The 12411-nt window shown below is 39.4% G+C and overlaps 1 protein-coding gene across 1 annotated transcript in view; it reads left to right on the forward strand.

Annotated features, from left to right (window-relative positions):
• Window positions 1-12411, forward strand: part of LOC124775432 (cubilin-like) — a 187658-nt gene that overhangs the window by 11296 nt on the left and 163951 nt on the right. The gene's annotated exons all lie outside the window — the stretch shown is intronic.

Raw genomic sequence — 12411 nt, forward strand, 5'->3', positions numbered from 1 at the left:
CAGGAACACAGACCCTGGCCACTGTAAAATCCGAACTTGTGAACGATCTGTCTGGGCTGCGGAGCGTTGTAGGAACACGAGTGCAATATTGACTCTCAGATCTATCTTAGGTTGAAACAAGGCCAGCCTCTGTTTATAGCATTTGTATATTTAGAGAAAGACTGTTACACACTCTTTGAAATTCTGAAGGTAGAGGTGATCAAATACAGGCTGCAAGTGTAATAGTTGGACATTAAAGTGAAGAAGTATTTGAGAGGTGTTACTGATATATACTAGATTATATGCAGTCATACATTCAGCAAGCTGAGAAGGAAACTAATGAGAAATTTGGATAATAAATTACAGTTGAAGGAGAGAGAAATGAAAACTTAGAGATCTGCTGATGACTTTGTAATTATGTAATAGACGGCAAAGGACTTGGAAGATCACTTGAACGGAATGGTAGTGTCCTCAAATGGTGGTATGAGATGAACATCAACAAAATGAAACGAGGGTAATGGTGTTTATTAGAATTAAATGTGACTGGGGTACACTAAAGTGATTAATGAGATGATTTTGAAAGCAAAATGAGTGATTACGGAAGGAGTACAGAAATGTAAGTCATTTAGAAATGAAATACACAGGAAGTTCAGGGTATTTAAAGCAAAATGGCTGTAGGAAAAATGTGATGAAATCGAAACTGAAATAGTTATGCGAAGGACTGACTCAGCATTTAGAAAGTTATAAGAATCTTCGGCGAAATTAAAAGCAAGAATGTTAACATTAAGACTGTAATGAAAATTCAACAGTTAAATGCAGAGGGGACCGCATTGGTGAAAGGAGCACATTGAAGGCCTCTATGAGGGGGGAAGACTTGTCTTAACAGTTCATGCAACAAAGATGCTGACGACTATAGTATACAGATGCATGGAAAACAAACCTGAAAATGTTTTAAATGATGATCTGTTCACCTTTAGGAAAGGTGAAGATACCTGACAGGCAATTCTGACGTTACTGAAGAAAAATCAAGACAGGTTCATAGGATCAGTCTACCTGAAAAAATAGTTCAACAATGTAACATGTCTAACATTCTGCATGGTTTCTGTTTGTTCCAAGTCGTGTCTCCCTACCACTTTCGCGCAACGACGCTCTGAGCGTGTTTTTTTTAGGGAATTGACTAGTTTGAATCTGGGACCTGTTGCTGGTAAGCAGATGCCAGACCACACATGACATGTAGAGTTCAGAGAGACTAGCGATGATATAATCAAATTCTTAATGATTTCAGCGTCAGCTCCACTGCACTCCCTGTAAAAGAATTTTAATATTAATTAAATTAGTGGACGGGGTTCAAGGCTTTCCTATTTTTAGTTATCTGGAAAACTAACGTCGAAAAAGCAGTTAAGTTTACCGTTAGAAATTTTATTCTACTAACAAAATATTGTTTATAAATTGCAGTATTTATAAAAGGAAATGTTTTACTACAGGATGATAAAAACCAACTGCGTTCAACAAAAATGTGAACGAATATTCCCTGAATGGGTTTCCAAGTTCTACAATGGATCGAAGGATGACCTATGCAATATCACATCTATAATCTAGATTTAAATTAAGTTTCACAAAAGAGAAAACTACGAAAATGGTCTACAGTGATCCTCAACTATCATTAATTACTTATCTAACTTGTTGTAAATTACAGTGGGTGATGTGGCCTCTCAGTAATTATATAACAGAAAAATCATCGCGTTTCAGATTTTAACTTATGTAGCAAATGTAAATACCATGAGCTTCAGTTGACGATCGACACTAGTATTACGTAAAAAGGGGATGTAACAGATGAGACTTCTGCAGTTCTGAGTGAAGGCTTATGCGCTGAAAAATGCGGCATCGTGTGCGTTCATTACCTTGTCGGTGTTCGTCAAGGGGCGGCGGCCGGCGCAGCTCCACGCATCTCGCCGTCTCGGAAGCAAATCTTTTCTAACTTCTCCTTACTACAGTTAACCTATGTTGGTTTAAAAAAAATCTATCTGGGTGGGTTTTCATCTGACCAATCAGGGTCTCAATGTTAACCTTAAGCTCCGCCTACAAAACTTCTGTCCATCCAATGAGAAACGTTATAATTTACGTGGTGGGGCAATGTTTTTAAGATTTGCATCGTAACTGAGACGCGAAAACGTCTCACGCTAAAACTTGCAACTGGTGTGGTCCTTTTTGTGTTATTGTAAGATCTATACTGTTCTTCTGGAGGGCTCTAGCTTTTAACATGGGCTGGGGGGTGGTCCTAGCGGTTACTTTTCGTGGTGGGCCAATATTTTTTAGATTTGCAACGTAACAGAGACGCGAAAAAGTCTCACGGTAAATCTTGCGGCTGGTGTGGCCCTTTTAGTGTTATTGTAAGATCTATACTGTTCTTCTGGAGGGCTCTAGCTTTTAACATGGGCTGGGGGGTGGTCCTGGTGGTTAGCTGGCGACGTGGGTGTCTGTCCCTTATTGTAGGGCCTTCTAGCTTAACACGGTTCTGCTCTCATCTTCTGTTCTCGTTTTTCCCCTCGAAACTGCGTCTTTCTCACGGTGGGAAGGTATGACATGGATTTAGACATTCTTGTGTTAGTCTGTGGTATTCCATTTGCTCACTCGTTACTCGTATTACTTTGGTTAATTTAATGTAACGATTTATTCGGAGCTATGTGACATACTACTGGATTTCCTTATCATGTCAGGGTTTTCATGGAAGGTGTTGGATTTGCCTGACACCTTACATATTACCACCCTTCGAACTTAATTTTTGCACTGAATTTAGGCAATGATTGAATCGTTGTCGAAGTCAGTCAAAAATTATTCCCTTATCTAAAGTTTGTTGCCTACTGTTCAGCCACGTTATTCTGGTTCTATACTAGTTTGTATTACTAATTTATATTTTTACATTCTTCCACATTATTCATCTACATCTACATCGATACTCCGCAAGCCACCCAACGGTGTGTGGCGGAGGGCACTTTACGTGCCACTGTCATTACCTCCCTTTCCTGTTCCAGTCGCGTATGGTTCGCGGTAAGAACGACTGTCTGAAAGCCTCCGTGCGCGCTCTAATCTCTCTAATTTTACATTCGTGATCTCCTCGGGAAAGGAGGAAGTATGTTTATATTGACAAGCGAAGAATATTTTTTATTCTATTATAATTATTATTTTATGATTATTTTCTTTCTTTATTTAAGTGTGAAGTTTGTTTTTTAAGAAGTTTGTTATTGAAAGTGAGGAGTCTTTCACATCGATTTTCTTTGAAATATTTTTTTTATAAATGTAGTAATTAAGTAAAATCTATTCCTAACACATTTTCTAAATATCATGTACAAGTAAAATGTTTTTGTTTCTAGACACTCATCTCAACATTGTTACACTAACAAATAAGAATTATTTCCAAGAATTGGTTTGACAAATAAATATACATACACAAGTATAGAGATATTATCCTAACAAATGGTACAAATGTTAAAAAAAGGGAAAACATCGAACAAGGTAATTTTTTATTCTTTGTTTTTATGGAGAGAAAATAAGTAAAATATAGTTATTCTTTTATTTTTATGATGAGGAAATAAATGGCATATAGTTTTAGTGTCCATTATGCCTTACTTTTGTTCTTTATATAATGTCCAGTTCAGAACTAATGACTTTTTTTATCGATAGTCTATTTTTTACTTAAGTCCATAGTCAATGACTGTTATTTTGTAGATTATTAGCTGTCTACTTTGCTTAACTTATTTAGTTTTTCACACATTTCTTTTGCACAATTCCTACATCACATAATTTGATTCCACACATTCACACAATCCTATGAATGTTTAAGCTTGAGGTTGGCGAATGTTTTTGCACGAAGGTGATGGACTTGAGCGAGATGGATGTGGGCAAGTATTTGATGTACAGCTTCGTTCGTCGTTCCTTGTTGGCTTTGCAAGTGTGTGTTGCTGTTGTGGAGGTCCCATAATGGAATGGAGCTGTGAGTGCAGAATCTCGTGGTTTACTCTCTTTGTATGCGTGAAAGTCATCGTTATGTGTCACTGAAATCGGTCGTTTTTCGTTGTAATACTCCGCAGACGACTAGTTTGCAGTAGGATAGGGATTTGGGAAGGTATGTCGTCTATTCTTCACCCATCTTCTTTCTTGGTGTCAATCTTGGGAATCTTCAACTTCTGACCTTCCTGCTTTTTCTCTGCTTCTTACTTGATACTTGGTTATGGAAGTATTTATTGATAACTAGTCGCTTAGAAGTTCTCCTCTTAGTAACAGTTTCATAAACTGTTTGGGCGTGTCATTTATACTTTGTGGAAGTTTTCTTCAGTTTCATGCATCAGCGTGCTTTTTAATAGCAGTAGTGTGACTTTTACACATATTTTTTTGTCAGTGGTGGCTTGCCCAAGCGGTCTTCTCGTCCGGCCGTTTTTTTGCTCTCTCCTCTGAGTTGGGACGTCCCGGCGTTTACGAGCAGTGAAAGTCCGATGTTTGCTTGTCAGTCCCTGCACCAGTCCCTTCAGCAGTAGATTTACAAGTGCCCTTTGTTGGTCTCACTGTCCTTTCCCTTCTCTAGACGCTGCTGTCTTGTAGGAATCGTGTCTTGCTAATTACGTCCTTTCCTTTTTTGATACTTCTTTGATTGCAACTTGTGGGTCGTTGCATCTGGTTTTTTGCTGGAGTTTTTTACAATGGTTCTTACAAAAAGTTTTACTTATAATCATCTAACATATGACTAGTACCTACATTGTTTTATGCCTTCTTAAAAAGCTTTACAAATTTCGGCACCCTTTCCATGTTACAATTCTAAGATATTTTGAGTCTTAACTTCTGCAAGAATCCTCAAATACGTTTTTTAGTTTTTGTGTAGTGTCGTGGTGTATAGCATTTTAGTATTTCATGCTGTCAGACTATCTATGCTTTATCCCTTCACCTTAATCTATGGTACTATTGGTGTTATTTTTGTTTTTGTTTTTATTGAAACTACTTTCTTTTTCCCACCTTCCTCTCTCTTCATCCTTCTTTCTTCTGACGATCTTATCTGCAACATAATCTTGAAATATTGTGCTGATTATTTACCAGTAATAAAATTAATCTTCAAACTTTTTGATAAGGCTCACATGGTGAAGTCCTAAGGTTTTGCCTGTTTTACTTCAAACTTGTACTGAAGGTGTTTAACAGTGCCAGTCTTAGGTAAAAATACCTCTACTTTATCTCGTAAAACACCCTCTAATTCTCTTTTACTGTGTTCTGAAATACCTTGAACTTCTTGCGATTTTTCGTCGATTTCTTTATGGAGTTCTAACATGAGTTGAGGCGATTCCCCCTTTTGTGCATACCATTCTAATTCTTCATTCTCTTTATCTCGCGTCATTCTTAATTGTTTGTTTATAACTGATATTTCTTCTAATTTTAGCTTTTGCTCAAAGACAAATGTGACATTCCCAAATGTTACGCTACCTTTCCCCATATCTGTTATCGCTCGTCTCTCATTTAAAATATCTACACCTATAATCAAATCTACAGTTAGTTTAGGTATAATCACGAAGTCGGCTTCGATCTTTTGACCTTGTCACCAAAGAGTTAACCTTGTTTGTCTCGTAACTTCCGCAGCATTGTTTCTAATAGGACCTCTTACTTTAATCTTACGTGTTTTCAGAACTGGCAATTCCTCGTTGGCATTACACTGCATGAATAAATTTTCTGAGATCGCAGTCAGTTCACTTCCGCTATCAATTACAATATTGACTGGGATATGCTTTACCATGGCCTTCACAATTGGTTGAATTTGAAATGGTTGGTTCTGCTCTTCTTCTTCTATCATCAACGAATCCTCCACTGAATCATACATGAGTCTTTTTAGGAATTTCCCTTGTGAATTCGAACTTTCTGTAGGATAAGCTTCGACTGTTACTTCTCTCTCTTTTATTTCCTCTTCTCTATTTATTCCTTCATTTACACTTTATTCAACATCCTCTACTTTTTCCTCATCCTCGTCTATCTTCTCCTTCTTCGTCGCTACTTCCACATAATCGCATCTAAATGCTCTAATTATCGCTTCATAACTTCCTTCATTATATACGTTGGGTTGTGTGCCGACTAATAACTTATTTTCAACTTCTGTCGACTGCGCATTATCCTCATTGAATTCGCTTTCCCTGGTTTCCATCTAAAATAGCTCTGCAATACTCATTATTTCGTCCCTTCCTCCTACATTCCTTCTGCATGCCTCTCGTAATTCATCTTCTTCGTCAGTATTCTCCCAATTAATTTCGTCCCAACACGATATTGCTATTTTCCTGTCATCGTTTTCATCTGGTCCCTGCGGATTTGTTTCTTCCTTCGTCTCTTCTCGTGATAAGGTATTTACTTCTCTGTTCAAGGTGCTGCAATTGTCCTGAGTCGGTGCGTCATTCTCTTTGGCATGGGCGCTTTGCTGTCAATTCGAACGTTTATCGGGGTTTGGACGTCTTACCTCCACCTCTTCTATCTGTATTCTCTTTTCTCGTTCAGCTTGTTGATATTGGTTTCTTTGTTGATAATTTGTCGGTCTATTGATTCTCCAATACCCGTTCCGGTTGTCGTTATTCCCTCTGTAATAGTTGTTGCCGCTCCTGGGTGAATTATAGTTATTGCCACATTCTCTTCTAAATCCATGACCGGTTCTTTGTTGAAAACTATTGTCTTTTCTTGGTGCGAAGTTATGACGTGGTTCGTAATTATTGTTTCTTCGTACTGTGTCTTGTGGATTCCATTGCTTTTTGCTTTCGTTTTCACGTGCGCTTCGTCTTTTTCTTGCGTCATTTTCCGAAAATATGAACTCTAGTTCCCTTAGAATACCTTTAAATGCTTCGACGTCACTGCCTCCGCGCCCTACTAATGATTGCTGGTATTTCAATGGTAACTTCATCGCGCAAAATTTAATCAACTCTCCGTCACTGTATGGTACATCTAAGCATTGATTTTTCTTTGCCATTAATTCGAAAATTTTCACGGGTCTTCTCTCCTGAATTTTCAAAATATGGGTTCTGTAATAATTCGTACTTCACTCTGTTCTGTGCTTCGCTGGACCAATATCGTGAGAGAAACTTCACTCTGAAATCTTCGTACGATCGGCATGTCGCTGCAACATTTTGCATGGTTTCTGCGACTGTTCCTGACATGAGTGCACATATTAAGTCTAATTTGTGTGCTAGCGTCCAGTGTTCTGGTAACCCTACTCGGAATTGATCAATAAAAGTTCGTGGATGTAATGAGTTTCCTTCTCGAAAGTGTTGAAATTTTCTGACTGTGAGGAAATGATCGTTGTTGTACTTCGTCATAGTTCCATATGAAATTCGCGATTCTTCGCCACTTTTGTTTCTGATCATTTCTCCCGTCGTTCTTTCCGGTTGTGGTAGATCCATTGGATATTGTCCACTGTAACTTTCGCCTACCCTTGCGTAGTATCGTTGGAGTGGTACGCAATAATTTTCTTCCATCGGCTGTGAACATGTAGCTGAATGCATTACACTGTACTCTTCGCGACCTGGCTTTCCATTGTCATGTATTGGTTCGGTATCTTGTCTGGCTAACCTTGCCGCTTCATTGCACGATCCAGACTGTCTTGAAACATACATTTGTCCTTCTGCATGTCTGTGTGGTGCCATTTGTTCATCAAGAATTTTGAAACGTGTCTGTTGCGGTGCAGGCTGTCTGATTTCACGTATGTTATTTTCCGCCTGTGATTGGAATCGCAAATGCGTAATATCTTTGTTAATTGTCTGTTTTTCCGGTGCTGTTACAGATACGGATGTGGATGCAGACTCAGTGCTTGTTCGATCCTGTTCACTACGCTCTTCAATGGTTTGCAACGACTCTGTTCGCAATTTGTGAAATTGTCGCTTCGTTTGCCCTTCTATTTTGACTATGCGGTTATCATATCTTTTCAGCGCTGCATTTGTGATACGTTTGCGTAACACACTGTTTTCAACAATTTCATGCGCTGTACCTGCTGCTTGTCTAGTGATTACGTTTATCTGTTTCTCTAGTTTCTTGACTTCTCCCTGGGTGTTGTTACGTAATATTTTGATCTCGTCCTGAATGTCATTACGCAATGTGTGTACGTACGCTTGTACCTTGTCAATGTCTGTTCTCAATTGATTGTGACCTGTTACTAAGTTTCCTATCACTTCTCGAGATTCTTTTGCCTCGTCTTCAATATGACTTAGGTGTAACTGAATTTTTTTGTTTTGTTCTTTAATCTCACGCATTTGTCTCGTGGTTTCTGCAATATGTTTCGTCGTTTCTGCGTTCTGAATTTTACTTTGGTTCGCAATTTCTTTATTTTGTCTTGTCATGGTTTCCGTCATTAATTGTAATAATTCCGCCAGATTGGTGGGTCCTATTGCGTTTTCTTACGACGTCCTACGCTCTGTGTTTTCGCCCAAGAGTTGGTTCGCAACCGATTGCATTGAACTGTGCGGTGACACTTTTCTGCTCGAATTCCTTGTACTCTGTGGTGAGGGAGCTCTGATTACATGTACTATGGATTCTAAGTATTCAAGACGCAATTTAGAATCATCATCGGCTGTCTCTCTACTTTCCTGCTCCTCTGTCGTATGCTGACCTAGGTTTTCTGTGCCTTGGCGTACATTATCCTCGTTATGGTGCGTTATCTGTCCTATTTCTCGCAATACTGCATCGTCTGTTGTACTGTCCTCTATTCTCTGTCCATCTTCATGTTGGGTCTCTACCTCAATTCGGTCAAGGTCTCGATCTGCCATTGATAATCTTTCCAAATCCCCTATTTTCTGTTTTAAAAGCAATTCACGCGCCCTACTTCGCGTCAACATGCGCTCATAAACTTTTTGCACACACGACTTGAAACTTATTATAGCCAAGACTGGCAATCCATTCACTTACTTGTTGCGTCAGAACCAACTTGTCAATGATGTAGCCGCCACCTGTGCGCTTGCATTGGAGAGAAAACTTAATTCTAACAATATTAAAATTCATAACTTAATTATGTTATTGTCTCTGCTAGAATGTCTCACTTTCTATTGAATAATTTATTACTATCTATCGCTGCAGCTACTGTTTTCAACTATTTATGTCTTTCAAAAAAGAAATTTTTATTACGAAATTTTTTCAACAGCATATTTTTCTGACCTAGTTAGGCATGTGGTCGACCTTCAATCATGGTATTTTACCATCCTGGCATTCTCTAACATTCTGCGTCGTTCCTCTTAGTTCCAAGTCGTGTCTCCCTACCACTTTCGCGTAACGACACTCTGAGCGTGTTTTTTAGGGTATTGACTAGTTTGAACCTGGGACCTGTTGCTGGTAAGTAGACGCCAGACCACACATGAGATGTAGAGTTCTGAAGAGTTCAGTGAGACTAGCGATGATATAATCAAATACTTAATGATTTCAGCGTCAGCTCCACTGCACTCCCTGAAAAAGAATCTTAATACTAACTAAATTTAGTGGGTTCAAGGCTTTACTATTTTCAGTTAGCTGGTAAAAGAACGTCGGAAAAGCAGTTAAGTTTACCGTTGGAAATTTTATTCTACTCACAAAACATTGTTTGTAAATTGCACTATTGATAAAAGGAAATGTTTTACTACAGGATGATAAAAACCAATTGCGTTCAACAAAAATGTGAACGAATATTCCCTGAATGGGTTTCCAAGTTCTACAATGGATCGAAGGATGACCTATGCCATATCACTTCTATAATCTAGGTTTAAATTAAGTTTCACAAAAGAGAAAACTATGAAAATGGTCTACAGAGACCCTCAATTATTTTTAATTACTTATTTAACTTGTCATAAATTACAGTGGCTGATGTGGCTTCTCAATAATTATATAACAGAAAAATCATCACGTTTCAGATTTTAACCTACATAGCAAATGTGAATACCATGAGCTTCAATTGATGATCGACACTAGTGTTACGTAAAAAGGGGATGTAACAGATGAGACTTCTGCAGTTCTGAGTGAAGCCTTATGCACTCAAAAATGTGGCATCGCGTGCGTTCATTACCTTGTCGGTGTTCGTCAGGGGGTGGCGGCCTGCGTAGCTCCATGCATCTCGCCATCTCGGAAGCAAATCTTTTCTAACTTCTCCTTACTACAATTTACCGAAGTTGGTTTAAAAAAAACTTTCTGGCTGTGTTTTCATCTGACCAATCAGGGTCTCAATGTTAACCTTAAGCTCCACCTACAAAAATTCAGTCTATCCAATGAGAAACGTTATACTTTACGTGGTGGGGCAATGTTTTTAAAGTTTGCAACGTAACAGAGACGCGAAAAAGCCTCACGGTAAATTTTGCAGCTCGTGTGGCCCTTTTTGTGTTATCGTTAGATCTATACTGTTCTTCTGGAGGGCTCTAGCTTTTAACATGGGCTGGGGGGTGGTCCTAGCGGTTACTTTTCTTGGTGGGCCAATGTTTTTTAGGTTTGCAACGTAACAGAGGCGCGAAAAAGTCTCACGCTAAATCTTGTGGCTGGTGTGGCCCTTTTAGTGTAATCGTAAGATCTATACTGTTCTTCTGGAGGGCTCTAGATTTTACCATGGGCTGGGGGATGGTCCTGGTGGTTAGCTGGGACGACGTGGATGTCCTTCCCTTATCGTAGGGACTTCTAGCTTAACACAGTTCTGCTCTCGGCTTCTGTTCTCGTTTCTCCCCTTGGAACTGCGTCTGTCTCACGGTGGGAAGGTATGACATTCATTTAGGCATTCTTGCGTTAGTCTGTGGTATTCCATTTGCTCACTCGTTACTCGTATTACTTTGGTTAATTTAATGTCACGATTTATTCGGAGCTATGTGACATACTACTGGATTTGCTTATCACGTCAGGGTTTTCATTGAAGGTAATGGAATTACCTGACACCTTACACATGGTGCAAGGTGTTCGTAATTATCAGACAAATAGGGTTAAATCTTCTGGAAAGACGGGTAATATACAAAATGTACAAGAACCCAAAGGGGTTAATAAGAATGACGGACGAAGAACTATGTGCTCAGATTAGAAACGTGGTAGAGAGGAATGTAGTCTTTGTCCCTTACTATTCAGTCTATACACCGAAGAAGCAATTACTGAAGTAAAAGAAACATTCAAGATCGGAATTATAATTCAAGGTGAAAAGATATCAGCGATAAGATTCGCTGATGACATTGCTACCTTCAGTGGAAGTAAAGAAGAATTTCAGAATATGCTGAGTGGTGTGCACAGTCTAATGACTACAGAATATGGACTTAAAGTAAATCGAAGAAAGACGAAAGTAATGAGAAGTAGTAGAAATGAGAACAGCGAGAAAATTGTCATCGACATTGGTGAAAGACAGAAGATGAGGTTAAGGGGCTTGCGTGGGGGGGGGGGGGGGGGGGAGTGGTACTAACGTGATGGATCCCACGCCAAGAACAAAATCTACCGACTTCCCAAGACAGGAAGGCAGAGGCGTTATTGCCGACGAAAGCGACAGGTGGACCAAAGACCGACATAATATTACTAAGATGTCTAATGCTGGCCCTGCGGTCGCTCGCCCTCCCTTCCCCCCCCCCCCCCCCCCCCCCACACCCACCGCCCAAATCACGGTGAGTCATACAGAACGTGAGAAGGCTTCAATCGCAACGAAAATATAGCGGTAACCCTCCTGAGTCTGGGGTAAGAGGCTGACATAAAGAAAGTGATCAAGTCGCGTGGCACGAGCCGGCGCTTCCGAAGCACGGTTCACCCGTATTAGTTTATCTCAGGGCTACCGAACTGAATTTTTTCGTAACTTCTGCAAGGCTAAAATGTTGTACAAGACTTATAAAACTTTGTTTGACCTCATCGATTTTCTTTCTGAATTTGGGTTCTTTGAATAGCAGTACTTGAGTCATTTAAATTTTCATATAACTCCCAGCATTCAATAATGGCTTAATATATTTCAGGAAAACCAATATGCTCCCCATAGGCGAAAGTTCGAACTCCCTATCCGCCTTCTCTGCAGATGTTCCGCGTAGAAAACTGTAAAACTGTAAAACGATGTTCCTATCCAAGTGTACATTTGTTGTATGAAGGAGGTCCTGTCGAATGACATTTTTTTCAATTTTTACATGTAAATGATTTAGTTAGGTCGACACTAGACTTCAGGTAGCCTACAAAGAAATAGTTTACATCTTGAGAATGTTTCTGCCAAGTACATTTACGAGTACGTTTTCGCGCCGTGACAGGTACCACTCTAGCGTCACCTTAACCGCTTGTCCACCATTACACTTACCGAGATTGTCGCTTAAATACACACTTCTGCACGCAAGAGTCGCTTTTTCACTGAAATTGGAACTTTCATACGTGTCTTTTGGTTTTCATTGAGCAACAGTGAAATTTATGATTGATAACATACCTACATGCATTATGACGCGGTACCAAAACCAGAAAACTTTTATGTCGATCATCGGA

This window comes from Schistocerca piceifrons, chromosome 2 (assembly GCF_021461385.2).
Source record: "Schistocerca piceifrons isolate TAMUIC-IGC-003096 chromosome 2, iqSchPice1.1, whole genome shotgun sequence".
Lineage (NCBI taxonomy): Eukaryota > Metazoa > Arthropoda > Insecta > Orthoptera > Acrididae > Schistocerca > Schistocerca piceifrons.